At 40.5% G+C, this 20,367-nt stretch overlaps 1 protein-coding gene across 2 annotated transcripts in view; it reads left to right on the forward strand.

Annotated features, from left to right (window-relative positions):
• The window catches only part of SGCG (sarcoglycan gamma), a 149,957-nt gene that overhangs the window by 4,040 nt on the left and 125,550 nt on the right, over positions 1-20,367 (forward strand). The window lies entirely within an intron of this gene.

Consider the following 20,367-nt stretch of genomic DNA (forward strand, 5'->3'; position numbering starts at 1 on the left):
CTGTCGAGAAAAATGTCTGGACCTAATAACTAATTGGGACTCAATTTCAATTAGGTTAATACCTAATTCAGACTGGGTTTGAAGAGGGGACCTAATTCTGGACCCCTGGCTGAGATCACCTAAATTAAATCCCAGCATGGATGTGGGCTTGGTTGCTTAAGGTACAAAACCATGAGTCATTCCCTTATAGCAAAGTATAGCTACATTAGTAATTAAATCATGAAAGCTGAACTGGAAAAGTAACAGGAATCAGATATTAATTTGTAAAAATACACTATTTTTTTGTCTAGTAGACTTTATTCAATATTTGTTGCTAAACTCTTTTTGTCAAAACTAAGATATAGTAAGTTACCTGAATAAGAAGAGAGGAAATTTTTAAATATAAAAAATTTAACTAAAATCATATTGAATTGAAGGCAAAGGCCTAACACCAGATATCAAAAGGCTACAGCTATATACTAAATTTATCCTTTTATAAGAAATGTTTGTGGAAATCATGGACTTATTTGCATGAAATTCCATGGATTGTGTTACACTTGGGTTGTCTTGCATTTTAAAGGCAGGGTGATGTACAGACACTGCAGTTGCAAATGCCCCCTTTACCAAGGACTGGTTGTATTCTTTCTCTCTCCTCTCCTGATAGGCCATGCAGTCCTGAACAGTGGCCTCAATTGGTAGCGGGAGTTTTTGTCTTCCTGTCTTTCTTCTTTAAGATTGTTGACTCAGTTTGTTTATTTTTATTTATTTATTTATTTATTTTGAGATGGAGTCTCGCTCTGTTGTTGCCCAGGCTGGAGTGCAATGGCACAATCTCAGCTCACTGCAACCTGTGCCTCCTGGGTTCAAGCAATTCTCCTGCCTCAGCCTCCTGAGTAGCTGGGAGTGTGCCACTATGCCCAGCTAATTTTTGTATTTCTAGTAGAGACGGGTTTCACCATGTTGGCCAGGCTGGTCTAGAACTCCTGACCTCAGGAGATCCCACCTGCTTCAGCCTCCCAAAGTGCTGGGATTACAGGCATGAGCCACCAGGCCAGGCCAACTCAAGTTTGTTTATAACTCCCCTTAATCCAAAATGATTTGCCATAGATACTCAAAAAATTATTCTCCAGATAATTTAATCATCACAGGCACATGTAATAGCATTGTACCATTACCTCTGTCTTCCAGCACTTGCTCTGAAAAGAAAGATGCTCTGTTTATTGTGTTGATGGAACTCCTATTTTAAAGAGTCACTTTAAGTGTTTCATTTCATGTCACCTTCACACATACCCTATGATTAGGACCCCATTTAACATGGAAGGAGACTGGGCCCAGAGAGGCTGCAATTCACTAAGGTAGTTAAACTGCAGAGGAATAAAGGAATAGCTGAGGCCAGGTCATTTATAAAGAAAAGAGGTTTACTTTGGCTCATGCTTCTACAGTCTGTACAGGAAGCATGGCACCAGCATCTGCTTCTGGTGGGGGCTCAGAAGGCTTCCATTATGGTGGAAGGGAAATAGGAACTGGCCCGTGCAGAGATCATTTGGCAAGAGAGAGAAAGGTGCCACTCTGCCCTCCCATTACTTAAGCTTGGCCCAGTCCCTCTCCCATTCCCTTAAGAAGCCATTCCATAGCTCCACCGCTCTTCTCTGGCCACCTGCCAGCCTGCTCCCTGCTACTCACAGCAGATGACCTCCCTGCTACTCCGGTGGCACTCAGGTGGGAGTTGCTTTGCTCCTGCCATCCCCAGTGATATCCTCCATCTGGGCCAGCATGTACCCTGTCCTCTTCAAGGCAGCCTTCTCCACACCCTTCCCTTTGCCCTTCTTCTTCTTCCCCTTCCCCTTCCCATTTTCTCCTCCATCTACCCAGCCCTCTGCCTCTCCCGTGGCCCTCCCCTCCCCTGGCACCTTCTCCTGCACTTTCCCTTGAGCATAAGCTCAAGATTAGATACTTATTTGAGGGTTATGTAAAAGAAGGACTTTCTGAGAGAGATGGCAGATACACTGACTAGTTTATTAAAGACAGAAAATAGAAAAGTTATTAGCAGCCTGACAATGAACTATTTAAGTTAATCTTATTTGGGGGCCTATGTTGATTTAATATTTGTAGAAAAATGCTAATAAAATTATTTCAGCATCATGTTACAGCATTTGGGTAAAGAATGTTTTCAGGCCGTTTCTGAACAATGAAGGAGCATAAACAAAGTGAACATTGCATTATCCTCAAGTTCCTAATGATGCTATATATGAGATACAGCAAATAATAAAGGCCTGAGATTTCCTGGGCTGGGTTTTGAACTACAAATGTTGATATGGATAAAAAAGAACAAAACCATAGCGAGAGAATGAACGGTGAAATTTTTAATGCAAGTGGTTCCCCGTTCTAAAATAATTCGTTTCAGTAGGAGCCAAACTTTTTTTTTTTTTTGAGACACAGTCTCATTCTATCACCCAGGCTGGAGTGCAGTGGCACTTTCTCTGCTCACTGCAACCTCCACCTCCCATGTTCAAGCAATTCTGCTACTTCAGCTTCCCAAGTAAGTTACACCTTGCACTTGCCACCACGTCCAGCTAATTTTTGTGGTTTTTTTTTAGTAGAGTCAGGGTTTCCCCATATTGTTCAGGCTTGTCTCGAACTCCTGACCTCAGGTGATCCACCTGCCTCAACCTCCCAAAGAGCTGGGATTACAGGCATGAGCCACTGTGCCCAGCCTATTTCAAATTTTACTTGTTCATTGCTGGCACTTACTACACAGTCCATTTTTATATATAAACTTTGTATCTTGCAACCCTACTGTAATTGCTCTTTAGGTCTAGCAGTTCTGTTGTCTGTTCTTTCTGATTTTCCACATAGGCAATCCTGCCATTTGTGAACACAGCTTTAGTTCTTCCTTTCTAATCTGTATGTCTTTTATTTCCTTTTCCTGTCCTATCACATTACCTAGGACTTCCAGCACAATGTTGAGAAGGAATGGTGAGAGGGGCTTCCTGGCCTTGTTCCTGGTCTTAGTGTAAAAGCTTTTCATTTCTCAACGTGAAAATGATGTTGAAGGTTTTCGTAGAAATTCTTTATCAAGTTGAGGAAGTTCTCCTCTATTTCTAGTTTACTGAGAGTTTTTTGTTATTTTTCTCTTCTTCTTTTTTTTAGTCAGAGTTAAACTCTTGTTTCCCAGGCTGGAGTGCAATGGCATGATCTTGGCTCACTACAAGCGCCACCTCCTGGGTTCAAGGGATTCTCCTGCCTCAGCTTCCCAAGTAACTGGGATTTCAGGTGCCTGCCACCACACCCAGGAAATTTTTTGTGTTTTTAGTAGAAAGGGGGTTTTACCATGTTGGCCAGGCTGGTCTTGAATTCCTGACTTCAGGTGATCCACCTACCTTGGCCTCCCAAAGCACTGGGATTACAGGCATGAGCCACCACCCAGCCCCCTTGTCCATTTTTTGATTGGATTACTGTATTTTTTTCCTGTAGAGTTGTTTGAGCTCCCTAGTTATTATGGTTATTATCCCTTGTCAGATGGGTAGTTTGCAAATATTTTCTCCCATTCTGTGGCTTCTTTTCACTTCGTTGATTGCTTCCTTTGCTGTGCAGAAGCTTTTTAACTTGATGTGCCAGGAAAACTTTTTTTCCATTGGATTTAAAATATACTCCTAGTGAACCTCTTTATTCTCTTAATAAACTTGTCACTATGGAAAGTTGTCTTTTTTGTGTGTTTATGAGAAATTTTCATACATACTGGCTGTTTCCCCTCAACTAGAATGTAAGCTCTAAGAAGACTCTAGAACAAGAGACCTCTTTTGTCCTGTTCATGGTGGTATCCTCAGCCCTGGAACAGTGTTTGGCACCTAGCAGGTGCCATTGGACCAAAAACAGCAGTAACAACAGCAGTAACCCCAGCAGGGTCCTGGTGGCTTTGCCATACCATTAACTCATATAACGCAAAAAAACACGGCGGCTCCTCAGTACAGTCGGTAATTAATTGCATTACTGTAACCTCTGTGTACAATAATGGACATTTCCATGCAGTTACCCAAAACTCTGTTACTTTTCTGTCTTAAACAAGAACTACATTTGTCATCTATTCTAGAAGACAAACATTTTTTTTAAATCAGCAAAGCCAGCTCACATATGTGACAGAGATAATCATTGATAACAATTATCTAAATAAAGCATGATTGACAGGCAGCCGCTATTAATGTGCACTCCACTGTGTTATTATATTTCACCAAATCTCAGATGCCCATTTTTCTCATATTTAATAGCTCTGAAACTGTGAGGCATATTACAATCAGTAATATGGTTTAATTTACATTGGAATTTCCTTTCTTAATGGCACAAAAGTAATGGTGTTCTTACAATCATCACTCTTAGATTTGATGAAATTCAGTAAGTGAGAAAGTCAAGGACTCCTCCATGAGGTTTATTGAATAATTAATATGTATATATATTTTTTAAAAACTTTAAACTGTCATCTTAAATTTTCCCACTAATCCTCTCTTACAAAACCTAGAAATCCTTCTCTACCCTCATCTTTGACCCCCTTCCCACCCAGAGCACAGAGCACTGAACAATCCTCATTCATATGAGCCAATACTGAAGATGTGGATTTCCATAACCTGCAAGTTCTGTTTGCATGACTAATGGCAGGGAGTTATTCAAATTTGCCTTCACCGTCTCTCCACATTTTTTAATACTCCTTTCTACTTGGGGTCGCATTCCCCCTCATTCTTCCATTTGTCAGGAAGTAGTGAATTCCTACCACACCACCATCACACTGTGGAAGCAAAAAAGGCAACTTATTTAGATTATCGCATTGGTTGGCCTCAAACTTGTATTGGATTCTTCGTGTTGCAAATGATCAAACACCAACTTTACGGTTTTGAACAACAAAGGCAATTTATTGACGGGTATAACTGAGAAGAACAAGACTGGGGCTGGCTTGAGCATGCCTTGATCCTTGGCTTCAGCGTGGCCATCAGTTTTTCTCCAGCCCTCAGCTCTGTTCTCTGCTGTGTTGGTTTGCTTGTGTGGCTGCTGACAAACCCAGGCTTCAAGCACTATCAGATTCAGGGCAAGTGGAGAAGAAAAGTGTCTTTCTGGTGGCAGAAATAAAAGTAGTGGAATTTGCTCTGATTAAGCCTAATTGGCTTGGATTGAATCCTTCTAAAATAATCTCTGTGAACGAGAGAATATCTGATTGGCCTGGCCTGGCCTGTCCTAAGTCACATAAAACCCCACAGAATCTAATGCTTGATAGAAATAGCTTTATTTCTTTCATGTTAAGGAACAGGGCTGTGTGATATATTTAATGTACTTAGGCCCAAACCCTTCATTTCTTCCTTTAATCGGAATCCTCCTTTCCTCTGAAAACGAATGGACTTCGTGATTGTTAGCTTACTCAGGGAGTACACACACATTAATTGAAATGATTTGAATTAAATGATGTAGGATGTCTGCTGCAGCCAATTGGCACAAATGGCAGAGAATCAGTGCGAAGAAAGTTTGGGTAGAAGTGGGAGTGACAATAAAGACATGAGCTTGTCCAATGAATTGTCTCTGCTTATGAGTCTTTAAACAAGAGGAGCTAAAGCCACCTGCATTGCCGCGTCTCCTCTTCTGCTGTCTTTTCCTTCAGCTTCAGCATAATTGTCTTGCCAACACGCTTGTGACCTCACAACACAGCATACTTGTTTTCACAGTGCCTCTAGTATCCAGGCATGCATTTTCAGAGGACAAAGATGTCCTGAGGGAACAGAATGGTGAAGACTTCTCAGTAGCTGGCATGAGGATGAGCGGTGAGGAGCACAGGGACCCTGTGGAGTAACCAGAGAGAGGCAGTGCCAGGAGCAAGGCAAGTGCCGCTGCTGGAAGTCCAGCTTCTGTGCCTTTCAGCCTACCACCATGCCCCTGTGCGTGGTCAAGCCTGCTAACCTGCATGCATCATAGCAGAGGACGTTGTTGACCCATGATGTCTATTTGAAAACTAAACTATAAAGAAAATAATATTATTTGGCTTGATTGTATGAAAGTGCTATGCTATGGTCTGCCTATGAGAGTTAATTACTAATTGAGCACATTAATGCTAAGATATACCATTAAGTCAAAATGTCTTTATCATATCAGGCATATGAAGATACTTTTATCATAAAGGCTACATGTATCATAATCTGTAATTCACATATCTTTTTTCTTTTTTTTTTTTTTTTGAGACAGAGGCTTCCTCTTGTTACCCAGGCTGGAATGCAGTGGCACGATCTTGGCTCACTGCAATCTCCGCCTTCCCAGGTTCAAATGATTCTTCTGCCTCAGCTTCCCAAATAACTGGGATTACAGGCACCCGCCACCATGCCTGACTAATTTTTTTGTATTTTTAATAGAGACGGGGGTTTTCACCATGTTGGCCAGACTGGTCTCAAACTCTTGACCTTGTAATCCACCTGCCTCAGCCCCCCAAAGTGCTGGGATTACAGGCGTGAGCCACTGCACCCAGCCCACGTATCTTATTATTATTATTGTTTTTAAAATACATTCACTTTCAGCATTAAGGAACAATTGTAATAACAGCTAACCATTTAACATATATTTTACTACATGCCAAATACCTTTTGTACATTATTCCATTTAATTATTTCATTAACCTTAAATGGGAGATAGTATTATCCCCAACATTAATAGGAGAAAATTGACCATTGAAGAAGATAACTGACTTACTTAACATTACAAAACTAATAAGTGAAGAAAGTAAATATAAAGCCCAACTGACTTCAAACCCTGAGATTTTTGTTATCTCTAGAGAAAGACAGAGAACAGAAGATTTTGAAACTAACACCATGTAATGCTAATCAGAATCAGAGTACAGGTTATCAGCCAAGCTGTCAAACCAAGGAGGCTGTAAGGAATCTGCATCTGACTTTTGGGGATCTAAGGCAGCAGTCCTCAGCCTTTTTGGCAGCAGGGACTGGTTTTGTGGAAGATGATTTTTCCATAGATGGAAGGCAGAGGGGATGGTTTCAGGATGTAACTTTTCCACATAAGATCATCAGGCAGAGCCGGGAGCAGTGGCTCATGCCTGTAATCCCAGTACTTTGGGAGGCTGAGGCGGATGGATCATGAGGTCAGGAGTTCGAGACAAGCCTGACCAAAGTAGTGAAACCCTGTCTCTACTATAAACACAAAAAAAATTAGCCAGGTGTGGTGGTGGGCACCTATAATCCCAGCTACTTGGGAGGCTGAGTCAGGAAAATCACATGAACCTGGGAGGCGGAGGTTGCAGTGAGCCAAGATTGCACCCCTGCACTCCAGCCCAGCAACAGTGTGAGATTCCATCTGAAAAAAAAAAGATCATCAGGCCTTAGAGTCTCTTAAGATGCGTACAGCCTCGATCCCTCTCATGAGTAATTCACAATAGGATTTGCACTCCTGTGAGAGGCTAATGCCTCTACTGATCTGACAGGTGGCAGAGCTCAGGCAGTAATACTTGCTGACCGGCCACTCACCTCCTGCTGTGTGACCGGGTTCCTAGCAGACTATGGACCAGTCCGGTTCATGGCCCCAGGGGTTGGGAACCCCTGATCGAAGAGACTGAGCCAAAGTCATCAACACCGAAGATAAGATTCAAAACCAGTCCCTGGTGCCAGGGTTGAGGCCCAGACCATATAATTGAAGAGAATCAGGTTTCCTGCAGAGGGAAGCCTGCCTTTGGACTTGAATATCTGATACAAGTCATCTCCACCGCCTCTTACTCATGTTAACCTCACCTTATCTATATCTTCATTCTCTGAGGCATTTGCAATGCTGCAATTGCAATATTGCCTGATTTTATGTCTGTGTTCTAGGGAACCTCTGAGGGAGGTGTCCAACAAGTTCTAAGAATATGTGGTTTTCTTTTTCTTTTTTTCTTTCTTCTTTTCAAGGAACAAAGTTGGTTTGTTTTAAGGTTTTGGTTGGTGGTCTCCAAGTTTGTTTATGAATTAATGAAAAACGACTTAGGAAAGTGACTGACACATATCTCAGTATGTGTTGACTTTTATACATTTATAAATTATATTCATGTATTATATTACTATATTAAGTATATTTAAAATATTTACAAATATTAGAAAATTTAAATAAATTAATAATAATGATTTGTGCTGTTGGAGAATCAATTGCCACTAGGTCTCTTCCAAATACATCTAAGTTTTCCTTTATTTCCTTCCACAGCCCTTAGTTCATGTCTAAATTGTAATGCTAACCATATTATTGAGTATATAGCTATCTGCCTCCTCAGTGGGAAAGAAAGCTACCCAAGCACAGACAGTTGATGGTTTAAAGTTGATGGTTTACTAATCATTTCATTATTTTAGCAAATAATGAGTATCTAGAGACTAAGGAAATGTAGGTATCACGACTCAGTCTCTGCCATCAGACTTAACATCAAGTGATGGATGAACAGGTAATAGACAAGCAACAGTCACTGATTAGCCTATGCTGAAGGCCAGGAGTAGGATGAAGGTGCTTGGGGGGACACCAGTCCTGCAAGAAAGGAGGGAGAGGGAGAAAAGGGTTAAAGAAAGACACATGTTGATATAGAACAGCCCCCACTATGTCGTAAATCCTCAACAAAGATATGTGGTCGTTAAATGCTGATATTAACATTTTTTTAGATTGATAGGATTGAGAAAAATTATACCTCTATTTACTGCCCACTTTCTGAACCAACTGAAAAACAGAGAAAAGAATGAGGCCAGTGAAGCTCTGTCGGTTTTTCATTTGTTTGCAAATGGAGCTGTTAAATAATACATCCTAGGTGCGCAGCAGTGGTGAACTCCTAATGTTGTATTCTGGACAAGGATCCATCCACTCACCCCACAGGCAGCACTGGGAAATCATGGGTCTCCAAAGGGAAGATTGCATCTTAAACACTCAGCGTGAAGGATCAATGCAAAAAGTGTCCTCTCTGCAGACATGAAGCCAGGTCCCTAAAGAGGGAAGAGGAGTCATATATGCAGGTCTGCTTTCTTACACCAGTTCACAGGTGAGGGGCATAAATCCACTTTCACTGGAAAGAAATGAGTAAAAATTGTAGAGAGTCCAGAAATATTACGATAATAGAAGAAACCATCTCAGAAAAGGAGTGTTTCTTATATAAAATGAAGATTTCCACAAATTTTCAATGGCCAGTATGTTTTCAAAGTTCCTGGGCACAGATAACTCTATTCCTCTATATCCAGACTTCTGATATTCTCTATTCGATTTTGCTATTTTCCTCCAAATTTACTTTTATCATCTATTATTCTTTTCATAATTCCTACCATCATTCACTTTCTAGCCCTTCATCAGAAATTTCTGATCAAGGTAAAGAAATTTAGGAACATTCATGGAATATAACTTCAGTGTTCTTACTTGATAATAACTAGTTTGCAATAAGAACAAATACACTTAAGATTTATAACCGCATGCTATCTTCTCTTTGATCACATCAGATATATAAAATTTCAGGTGAATGTAAAAGGAAATAAATTGGGAAGAATATTAATTTTACCAAAATATAGGCACAGATGCCTTTAAACAGTAATAATCTTACTCAATGTAAACTAGAAATGAAAATTAGGACAGAATCACACCTCTCTGCAGGGACTCTTAATGATAAATGTCAGTATGGCAAGGACTTCAAAGTTCAGTAGAAACTATTTCAATCCAGAATTCTATGCTAAATGAAATGAATTATTAACTAATTTGAGAACAGAATAGATAAATTTTCAGGCACCAAAAGTCTCAGGCAATCTGCTTCCCAACCTTCCTTTCTGAATAATTACTGAGGGTGCCCTCCATGCAAGCAAGGGAGTAAATGAAAGCGCATGAGCGAAGGTCCAGGGAACAATTACCCTAGCTCAGGAGAGCTATGACACCCGCTCAAGGCCACGGCTGTGGGAGCCTCAACCAGCAGATGGGAACAGGAGGAGGGAGAGCCCGCGTCACACCATACGGCAGAGAAAGGAGGTTATGTACAATGGTCATGATTACTACACGTTTGGCAGTAGTGAGGATGTGATTGAGGTAAAGAATGTAAGTGAAAAGGAAGATAATTTAAAAAACAAGGGAGGTAGAGGTTAGTCACACAAGAAAGTCATGATCCAACCGTGACAGAAACTGTTTATATTAGAGAATGAAGGCAAGTATATTTCAAGAAAAGCAATGGAATTGATTCCATACGGTAGATTAAATTAATACAAGTCAGGAGACAACTAAGAATGTCAAAGACATATTTCACACAATTTCTTCTTGTAACAAAGAGAAAAAAATGGAATTCAGAAATTCCAACAATAAAAACTGTATGGGAAAGCCATAATGTCAAGATGAAGTAATTAAAATATTTGGAGGGATATTGTTTTAAAGTAGATTCCATTTGGAACTGGTAATAGAAACTCTGAGTGGCACAGGGGTTATGAAATCAGTGTCTGTCTACGAAAAGAAGCATGATTATAAAAATGTGAACACTTTATTGCATTTTTATTTTTTTAATCAAGCTGGTCAAATCACAGGAGATGCCATTATGGTTTCCAAACAGGATGGACTGGAATCAGCTTTGATCATGTAATAGAGCAGGTAAACTGGAAGAGGGCTGGAGACAGGAGTGGAGAGCACTGTGGGCACAGGTGGAGGAGGGAGCGGCTGCAGCACGGTGCACTCAGTTGAAGAGCACAAGAGTCAAGATATACTCTAAGATTTTGAAACAAGAAATATTTAAGTAGACTGTGAAGTTGCCAAGTTGACGGCAGAAGGAGCTGAAAGAGGTGACAGAACTACGTAGGAGAAAGGAGGAGAGTGCTGCAGGATGAAAACCTGTGTGAACAAACCGAGTAGATAATGTCTAGAGTTAATACACTGAGACATAGCAATGTGAGATAATTAAAGTTAAGTGGTTAATAAAATTTAAAAAAAGGAAGATCTACCTGGTAACCTCAGACACAGCGAGGTAAAGGTGTAGTGGGGAAAAGGAGACAGCAGGAGATGTTATTACAAGGCTTTTTGATTGATTTCCTCTTTACCATGCTGAAGTCCTTTTTTTTTTTTGGAGACAGGGTCTCACTCTGTCACCCAGGCTGGAGTGCAGTGATGCAATCTCAGTTCACTGCAACCTCCATCTCTCAAGTTTAACCAATTCTCCTGCCGCAGCCCCCCAAGTAGCTGGGATTACAGGCACACACCACCACACATGGCTAATTTTTGTATTTTTAGTAGAGACAGGGTTTCACCATGTTGGCCAGGATGGTGACCTCATGATCCACCTGCCGTGGCCTCCCAGAGTGGGATTACAGACATGAGCCACTGTGCCCAGCAAATAATTGTTTTTAATGTATTTCCTGTGATTCTGATATGCACACATGACACTTTCATTCTCTGCCCAAAGAATCACTGCCCAAGAAATCTATACTTGATGGAGTTGCAATATCTGTTTCTTTTTTTTTTTTTCTTTTTTTTGGGGCTGTGGGGGGGTTAACAGTTTTGTGATTTCTTTCTTTTTTTTTAAATTGTACTTTAGGTTCTGGGGTACATGTGCAGATCATGCAGAGTTGTTGCATAGGTACATACTTGGCAAAGTGGTTTGCTGCCTACATACCTCCATCACCTATATCTGGCATTTCTCCCCATGTTATCCCTCCCCATCTTCCCAACCCCCCACTGTCCCTCCCCCAGCCCCACCCCAACTGACCCTGTGTGTAATGCTCCCCTCCCTCTGTCCACATGTTCTCATTGTTCAACACCTGCCTATGAGTGAGGACATGCAGTGTTTGATTTTGTTCTTGTGTCAGTTTGCTGAGAATGATGGTTTCCAGATTCATCCATGTCCCTACAAAGGACACGGACTTATCATTTGTTATGGCTGTGTAGTATTCCATGGTGTATATGCACCACATTTTCTTTGTCCAGTCTATCACTGATGGGCATTTGGGTTGGTTCCAGGTCTTTGCTACTGTAAACAGTGCCAAAATGAACATAGGTGTGTTTGTGCATGCATCTTTATAATAGAATGATTTATACTCCTTTGGATATATACCCAGTAATGGGATTGCTGGGTCAAATGGAATTTCTATTTCTAGATCCTTGAGGAATTGCCACACTGTCTTCCACAATGGTTAAACTAATTTACACTCCCACCAACAGTGTAAAAGTGTTCCTATTTCTCCATATCCTCTCCAGCATCTATTGTCTCCAGATTTTTTAATGATCACCATTCTAACTGGCATGAGATGATATCTTAGTGTGGCTCTCTTTTGGTTTCACATGAAGTTTAAAGTGTTTTTTTCCAGTTCTGTGAGGAAGGTCATTGGTAGCTTGATGGAGATAGCATTGAATCTATAAATTACCTTGGACATTATAGCCATTTTCACGATACTGATCCTTCCTAACCACGAGCATGGAATGTTTTTCCATCTGTTTGGGTCCTCTCTTATTTCCTTGAGCAGTGGTTTGAGTTTTCCTTGAAGAGGTCCTTTATAGCCTTTGTTAGTTGTATTCCCAGTATTTCATTCTCTTTTTAGCAGTTATGAATGGGAGTTCACTCTTGATTTGGTTCGCTGTTTGTCTGTTATTGATTTCTGCACATTGATTTTGTATCCTGAGACTTTACTGAAGTTGCTTATCAGTTTATGGTGATTTGGGGCTGAGACAATGGGGTCTTCTAAATATACAATTATGTCATCTGCAAAAAGAGACAATTTGATTTCCTCCTTTCCTAATTGAATACCCTTTATTTCTTTTTCTTGCCTGATTGCTTTGGCTAGAACTTCCAATACTATATTGAATAGGAGTGGTGAGAGAGGGAATCCTTGTCTAGTGCCAGATTTCAAAGGGAATGCTTCCAGTTTTTGCCTGTTCAGTATGAGATTGGCTGAGGGTTTGTTGTAAATAGGTTTTATTATTTTGTGATACATTCCACTGATACCTAGCTTATTGAGAGTTTTTAGCATAAAGGGCTATTGAATTTCGTCAAAGGCCTTCTCTGCATAAATAATCATGTAGTTTTTGTCTTTGGTTCTGTTTATGTGATGGATTACATTTATAGACTTGGCGTATGTTGAACAAGCCTTGCATCCCTGGGATAAAGCCTACTTGATCAAGATGAATAAGCTTTTTGATGTGCTGTTGCATGTGATTTGCCTGTATTTTACTGAAGATTTTTGCATCGATGTTCATCATGGATATTGACCTGAAGTTTTCTTTTTTAGTTGAGTCTCTGCCAGGTTTCAGTATCAGGATGATGTTGGTCTCATAAAATGAGTTAGGGAGGATTCCCTCTTTTTGTATTGTTTGGAATAGTTTCAGAAGGAGTGGTACCAGCTCCTCTTTGTATGCCTGGTAGAATTCGGCTGTAAACCCATCTGGACCTAGACTTTCTTTGGTTGTAGTCTATTAATTGCTGCCCCAACTTCAGCCCTTGTTATTGGTCTATTCAGGGTTTCAACTTCTTCCTGGTTTAGTCTTGGGAGAGTGCAAGTGTCCAGGAATTTATCCATTTCTTCCAGATTTACTGGTTTGTGTGCATAGAGTTGTTTGTAGTATTCTCTGATGGCAGTTTGTATTTCTGTGGAATTGGTAGTGATATCCCTTTTATTGTTTTTTATTGCATCTATTTGATTCTTCTCTCTTTTCTTTTTTAATAGACTGGCTAGCAGTCTATTTTGTTGATCTTTTCAAAAAACAAGCTCCTGGATTTATTGATTTTTTGAAGCATTTTTTTTTTTCTGTCTCTATCTCCTTCAGTTCTGCTCTTAGTTATTTCTTGTCTTCTGCTAACTTTTGAGTTTGTTTTTTTTTGAGACAGAGTTTCACTCTTGTTACCCAGGCTGGAGTGCAATGGTGCAATCTTGGCTCACTGCAACCTCCACCTCCTGGGTTCAGGCAATTCTGCCTCAGGCTCCTGAGTAGCTGGGATTACAGGCACGCGCCACCATACCCAGCTAATTCTTTGTATTTTTAGTAGAGACAGGGTTTCACCATGTTGACCAGGATGGTCTTGATCTCTTGACCTCGTGATCCACCCGCCTCAGCCTCCCAAAGTGCTGGGATTACAGGCTTGAGCCACTGCACCCGGCTGCTTTTGAGTTTTTTTGATCTTGCTTCTCTAGCTCTTTGAATTTCAATGATAGGGTGTTGATTTTAGATCTTTTTTTGTTTCTCACGTGGGCAATTATTGCTATAAATTTCCCTCTAGACACTTCTTTAAATGTGTCCCAGAGATTCTAGTATATATTGTCTTTGTTCTCATTGGTTTCAAAGAGCATCTTCATTTCTGCCTTCATTTAGTCATTTATTCAGTTGACATTCAGGAGCCAATTGTTCTGTTTCCGTGAAGTTGCATGGTTTTGACTTAGTTTCTTAATCCTGATTTCTAATTTGATAGCACTGTGGTCTCAGAGACTATTTGTTATGATTTCCATTCTTTTTCTTTTGCTCAGGAGTGATTTACTTCCAATTATGTGATCAATTGTAGAGGAAATGCCATGTCGTGCTGAGAGGAATGTATATTCTGTGGATTTGGGGTGGAGAGTTCTGTAGATATCTATTAGGTTCACTTGGTCCAGATCTGCATTCAAGTCCTGGATATCCTTGTTGATTGTCTTGTGATCTGTCTAATATTGACAGTGGAGCATTAAAGTCTCCCACTATTATTGTGTGGGAGTCTAAGTCTCTCTGTAGGTCACTGAGAACTTGCTTTATATATCTGGGTGCTCCTGTATTGGGTGCATATATATTTAGACTAGTTAGTGCTTCTTGTTGTACTGATCCTTTTACCATTATGTAATGCTCTTCTTTGTCTCTTTTGATCTTTGATGTTTAAAGTCTGTTTAATCAGAGACTATGATTGCAACCTCTGCTTTTTTTTGCTCTCCATTTGCTTGGTAAATATTCTTTCATCCCTTTATTTTGAGTCTGTATGTGTCTTTGCATGCAAGATGGGTCTCCTAAATACAGCACACTGATGGTTCTTGACTTTTTATCCAGTTTGCCAGTCTGTGTCTTTTGATTGGGGCATTTAGTCTATTTACATTTAACGTTAATATTGTTATGTGTGAATTTAATCCTGCCATTTTGTTTCTGGTTGGATGTTTTGCCCTTCGGTTGGCGCAGTTTCTTCATTGCATCCTTGGTCTTTACCATTTGGTTCTTTTTTGCAGTGGCTGGTACTGGTTGTTCCTTTCCACGTTTAGTGCTTCCTTCAGGAGCTCTTGTAAGGCAGGTCTGGTGGTGACAAAATCTCTTAGCAATGGCTTGTCTCCTTCACTTATGAAGCTTAGTTTGGCTTGATATGAAATTCTGGGTTGAAAGCTTTTTCTTTAAGGATGTTGAATATTGGCCCCCACTCTCTTCTGGCTTGTAGGGTTTCTGCAGAGAGATCTGTGAGTCTGATGGGCTTCCCTTTGTGGGTGACCTGACCTTTCTCTCTGGCTGACCTTAGCATTTTCTCCTTCTTTCAACCCTGGTGAATCTGATGATTATGTGCCTTGGGATTGCTCTTCTTGAGGAATGTATTTGTGGTGTTCTCTGTATTTCCTGTATTTGAATGTTGGCTGCCTTGCTAGGTTGGAGAAGTTCTCCTGAATAATATCCTGAAGAGTGTTTTCCAGCTTGGATGCTTTCTCCCTGTCATCTTCCGGTATACCGATCAAATGTAGATTAGGTTTTTTTTCACATAATCCCATATTTATTAGAGGCTTTGTTCATTTCTTTTCACTCTTTTTCCTCTTTTCTTACCTTCTCATTTGATTTCATTGAGTTGATCTTCAGTATCTGATATCCTTTCATCTGCTTGATTGATTTGTCTGTTGAAACTCATGTATGCTTTGCAAAGTTCTTGTGCTGTGTTTTTCAGCTCCATCAAGTCATTTATGTTCTTCTCTAAGCTGGTTTTCTAGTTAGCATGTTGTCTAACCTTTTTTCAAAGTTTTTAGCTTCTTTGCATTGGGTTAGAACGTGTTCCTTTAGCTCAGAGAAGTTTATCACCCATCTTCTGAAGCCTGCTTCTGCCAATTCATCAAATTCATTCTCCGTCCTGTTTTGTTCCCTTGTTTGTAAGGAGTTGTATTCCCTTGGTGGGGGTGAGGCATTCTGGTCTTTGATGATTTTATCCTTTTTGCCCTGGTTTCTTCCCATCTTCTTGGATTTATCTAGCTTTGATTTCAGGTAGCTCCTTGGGGAGGCAGCCTTTCCTTTGTCTGCCTGCAGAGGTGCTGCTGGCTGCCATGGATTCAGTGGAGCTGCTGCATAGATTTCCTGTGACTTTTGTTTACTCAGGAAGATTAGGCCCGCCTCTGCAATGGCAGCTGCCCTTCCCCCTGCCAAACTCGGTCATTCCTGGTCATGCTCTAACTGATGTGTTGGCTGTGATACTTTCAAGTGAGAGGGCTTCAGCCTGCTGGGCTTTGTGGAAGAGGGATCCTCTTGGCTGTATGGCCTGATTCCCTGCTTTCAGTTCCCTTTCTTTCTGGGGGCCAGGTAGCTCAGTCCTGCAGGCTTTCTCGGCATCAGCCAGTGCTTCCACCTAGAGCTGTGCTGACAACTCTGGCACTGCCAGAGTTGCTGCTCAGCCCTTTTCAGGCAGTTTGTGGGGGCTTTTCAGCCTGGCAAAGATCTCCTGTTCTGTGGGTTGTAGGGGGCTTGGGTGAAGCACAATATCCCAGTTGAAGTCCCGGAGGGTGACAGCCCCCATCCTCCAGTCAATTGCACGTACCTCCTGGGTGAGGCAGTGCCCTGCCCTGCCTCAACTTGCCCTCTTTGGTTTATACCCACTGTCCAACCTGACCCACAAAACGAACCTGGTACCTCATTTGGAACTGTGGAGGCCACTCGGCTTCTGTGTCTCTCTTGCTGGGAACTGCATTCCAGAGCTACCTCTATTCGGCCATCTTGGAAACCAATATCTGTTTCTCACAAATTATTTGAAGTCATGTGTTCATGGAAAAATACTTTCAGAATATTATGACCCAATTCAGTGATTGCCAGTGTGTAACTCATAACGCTCTGAGATTTTAGATAGTATTCTATTTTCTTTTCTGAAATGTGAGTTTTCTTTTTCTTTTAGCCTTTCTAATACCTCATTTCTCCAGCATCTCAATGATTCTTTATTGATTACATGTGAATTTTCTCCCTCTATCTTCTCTTAGAACACTAAGTTCGATTTTTAGAAGCATTGACTTTTAATTCCCCAAAGGCACCAGAAAAAAGTACATTTAGCAGTCTAATAACTGAATGTTTAATTGATATAACAATTTTACAGGGCATATTAATTATATTTGTTAAAATTTGTTCACTGGGTGATTCCTATTGATAAATAGTCAAAGAATGTGAGTGAGAATCATCAAAGTAATTACAACCCAGATGAAAACTCTTAGTTTTTAGTTGAGTACAAAATCATTTGATTACCTCATTTTGCTTATGTGAAAGGTCTATGGCCATCTGTTTTGAGGATTGTAACTTTAATTAAAGAGGCAAATAATTGACATAGTATTTCTAAAACCTTTTAAAGTTTATTACTTACAAAATAATTTAATTTGCATTCACATTTAATTTGTCCCCAAAACCATACTTTTATTACTGTTATACTGACCTCTTCTGGATACTTCTATAATGTCATCCAGTTCCTATATTAGCTCAAGATTTTAAGGTTACTGTACAGTATGGAATTAATATCATTTTTTAAAAAAGCTAATAAGGCTGATGTAACTATTCAGTTTACTTCCTTGAAGGCTCGATCTATGTGGGAATTGAACAAAAAGTTTATGATCTAGTAGACAGGACAGTATAAACAAATAACGACAAAAATATAAGTTACTACAGTTAAGTTTAAAAGTACACATAGATCTAATATTTGCCTTATATATTTGGGTGCTTGGGTCTTGGGTGCATATATCTTTATAATTGCTGTATTTTCTTGCTGAAAATGTTCCTTTATCATCATATAATGATCTTTTTTGTCTTGCTTAATAGTTTTTGACTCAATGTTTATTTTAAGTATAATTACCTCTGCTTGCTTATGGTTTCCATTTGCAGGGAATATTTTTTTCCATCTCTTTGCTTGTAGTATGTGTATCCTTAAAAGTGCAGTAAGTCTCCTGTAGGCAGCAAACAGTTGGGTCTTTTTATCCTTTCAGCCACACTATACCTTTTATTCTTTCAGCCACACAATACTTATTTACATGGAAAGTTATTGTTGATAGGTAAGGACTTATTCCTGCTATTTTATTAATTGTTTTCTGGCTGTTTTGTAGATTCTTTGTTCCTTCCTTCCTCTCTTGTTGTTTACGTTTGTGGTTTAGTGGTTTTCTGTGGTGCCACTACTGGGTGTATATCCAAAGGAAATGAAATCCATATGTCAAAGAAATATCTGTATCCACATGTTTATTTTAGCACTATTCACAATAGCCAAGATACAGAATCAACCTGAGTATCTAACAATGGATGAGTGAATAAAGGAAATGTGGTATCTATGCATGATGTAATACTATTCAGCCTTTAAAAAGAATAAAATCCTGTCTTTTTTTAGAACATGGATGAACCTGAAGGACATCGTGTTAAGTAAAACAAGCAAGCATGAAAAGACAAATACTCAAAAAATTAGCTGGGCATGGTGGCGCGTGCCTGTAATCCCACCTACTCAGGAGGCTGAGGCAGGAGAATTGCCTGAACCCAGGAGGCGGAGGTTGTGGTGAGCCGAGATCATGCCATTGCCCTCCAGCCTGGGTAACAAGAGTGAAACTCCATCTCAAAAAAAAAAAAAAAGAAAAGAAAAGACAAATACTGCATGTTCTCACTTATATGCAGAATCTTAAAAGTTGATCTCCAGTTGGGTGCAATGGCTCACACCTGTAATTCCAGCACTTTGGGAAGCCAAGGAGGGTGGATCACAAGGTCAGGAGTTCAAGACCAGCCTGACCAACATGGTGAAACCCTGTCTCTACTAAAAATACAAAATTAGCCGGGCGTGGTGGTGCATGCCTGTAATTCCAGCTACTCAGGAGGTGGAGGTTGCAGTAAGCTGAGATTGAGCCATTGCACTCCAGCCTAGGCAACAGAGCAAGACTCCATCTCAAAAAAAAATGTTGATGTCCTAGAAGTTGAGAGTAGAACAATGATTACCAGAAAATAAGGAGTGGAAGAAAGGGGAAGAGGGAGAAAGGGATGAGCTTGGTCAATGGGTAAAAAGTCATAATCAGAAAGGACAAATAAGGCTTGGTGTCCTATTGCACAGTAGGGTGACTATAGTCAACACAAAGGTATGTACATCTCAAAATAGCTAGAAGAGGGATTTTCTGTGTTCCCACCATAAAGAAATTATAATTTTTGAGATGATGGATATGCTAATTATCCGTATTTGATTATTACCTATTGTGTATTGAAACATCACACTGTACCCAGTAAATATATACAATTATTGTATGTCTATTTTTTAAGTATAGACAGCTGATCATGGCATCTGAGCAGACATTTTTTTTTTTTTGAGACAGAGTCTTTCTCTGTCTCTCAGGCTGGAGTGCAATGGCATCATCTCAGCTCACTGCAACCTCCACCTCCCAGGTTCAAGCAATTCTCCTGCATCAGCCTTCCAAGTAGCTGGGATTACAGGTGTCCACCATCATGCCCAGCTAATTTTTTTTTTTTTTTTTGTATTTTTAGTTGAGATGGGGCTTCACCATGTTGGCCAGGCTGGTTTTGAACTCCTGACCTCAAGTGATCCTCCCGCTTCAGCCTTCCAAAGTGATAGGATTACAAGTGTGAGCCACTGCACCTGGCCTGTGAGCAGACCTTTAAAAGTTAAATTATAATTTACCAGTAGAAAAGATGGGCGGTAACCCTAGTCAAAGATGGCCAAGCACTCAAGGGCATTGTCACTTTTGTGATTCTGAACTCCTGGAGGCTCACTGAAGGGCTTGAGGTCAAGGAGTGATACGGACAGAATTACCTGTTCTCCTCATTCCTCTGTCAGTCCCAGGTGTGTAGGATGGGGCCTGGCAGTTCCTGGAAGCAGACGAAGCAGGTACTGGGTTATAGCAACAGGTGAAGCCAGAATAGGTGTCCCCAAGTCAGGTAGAGACAAGAAGGGAGGACAGGCAGAGCAGGAGGTCCTGCAGAGGGAATCCACTGAAGTTAGTGACTGGCAGACTGGTGAGTGAGAGAGAGCCACAAGTCTGTCTTCTGTGACCTTCTCGGGGATGGTGTCATAAACAGAGGAAGGAATAATGGACAAAAGGGCAATGGGTGGTGTATTGGAGGAATTGTGGGGAGACAGTGGGTGTTATATTGAAAGAAAGGCTAAGCAGTTTTGGGGGATTTAGTCACAGTAATCCATGACTGCAGTTAGTTTATAAAGTCATGAGAACTATTAAAATGAGACTATTATCCATA

This window comes from Callithrix jacchus, chromosome 5 (assembly GCF_049354715.1).
Source record: "Callithrix jacchus isolate 240 chromosome 5, calJac240_pri, whole genome shotgun sequence".
Taxonomy (NCBI): domain Eukaryota; kingdom Metazoa; phylum Chordata; class Mammalia; order Primates; family Cebidae; genus Callithrix; species Callithrix jacchus.